Consider the following 960-nt stretch of genomic DNA (forward strand, 5'->3'; position numbering starts at 1 on the left):
TCTGAAAGCCACTCCTCCAGCCCCAGGCCCACTCTGAAAGCCACTCCACCTCTCCTCGGGAAGTACCTTGAGCCCTGGTGCCCCCCAGCACCCAAGTCCAGAGCGTGGGATTCCGCAGGCCTGGTGGGCCATAGAACCTGCATTTCTGAGGGCCCCTCACCAGGCGAGGCTGGTGCTGCTGGTGAGAACCCCAGCAGTTCAGAGGCTTTAGAGAGGGGAGAATCAACCCCCTGAAACATCCACACCACAGGCAGCATCCGTGGACACGAGGGCTGCTCTGGGCAAATCTGAAAACAAAGAGGGAGGCCTGCCCATGTGGAAGCAGGAGGTGCTGTGCCACGCGCCCATTCCAGCTCAGGGGCGGTGAGCAGCCGCCCGGGACTAACCACGACATAGCGTTCAGCTGGCCTGGCCGGGAGAGTCTGTGGTTTCAGCACAGTTCGCTGTGGCTCCAAAATTACTTTTGGACCAAAACAGCAAGTGGCATGCGAGTCTGGCCTCGGTGCCTACCTGCACGATGGGGTGTCCTCCAGCTGATGCCTTCACAGCCCCCCGGCTGCCCTCCGTCTCGTAGTGGGCTCGGTGGTGGGACTTGGGCTGCACCTCAATCCGAAGCTCGTACGGGCCCGAGTGGGACGGCAGCTGCCAGTCCAGGGCGGGCAGGGTTGGGCTGGAAGGGAACAGAGCAGAGGAGGCGTTTAGCGCCACACGGACCTCACCTGGGCCACACGTCCTGCGCTCAGCCGTCACCGTCTTGGGTGGACACTTCTTCGGTGAGCGCACATTCTACACAGAGATGGACAAGCCTGTGTCGACGCAATGCTTACTCATCGTGACCTGTGGCCGTGGCCCGGCCAGTTCTCTAAGACGGAAACATTTTCCAAGCACAACCTTAACACACTTCTCTTCCTTCGTGACACGCTTCTATCAGTTACTTAACCCTCCAGTAAGTCAGGTTTT

General features: G+C 60.0%; 1 protein-coding gene across 2 annotated transcripts in view; it reads right to left on the minus strand.

The window, feature by feature from the left end:
• The window catches only part of NFATC1 (nuclear factor of activated T cells 1), an 85811-nt gene extending 85141 nt beyond the window's left edge, over positions 1–670 (minus strand). For both annotated transcript variants that reach the window (XM_026455178.1, XM_026455177.1), the window contains exon 1: positions 511–670. The gene's annotated coding sequence lies outside the window, so the exon portion shown is untranslated. The remainder of the gene's footprint in view (positions 1–510) is intronic.
• Between the last annotated feature and the right edge of the window lie 290 nt (positions 671–960).

Source organism: Piliocolobus tephrosceles, chromosome 18, assembly GCF_002776525.5.
Source record: "Piliocolobus tephrosceles isolate RC106 chromosome 18, ASM277652v3, whole genome shotgun sequence".
Classification (NCBI taxonomy): Eukaryota; Metazoa; Chordata; class Mammalia; order Primates; family Cercopithecidae; genus Piliocolobus; species Piliocolobus tephrosceles.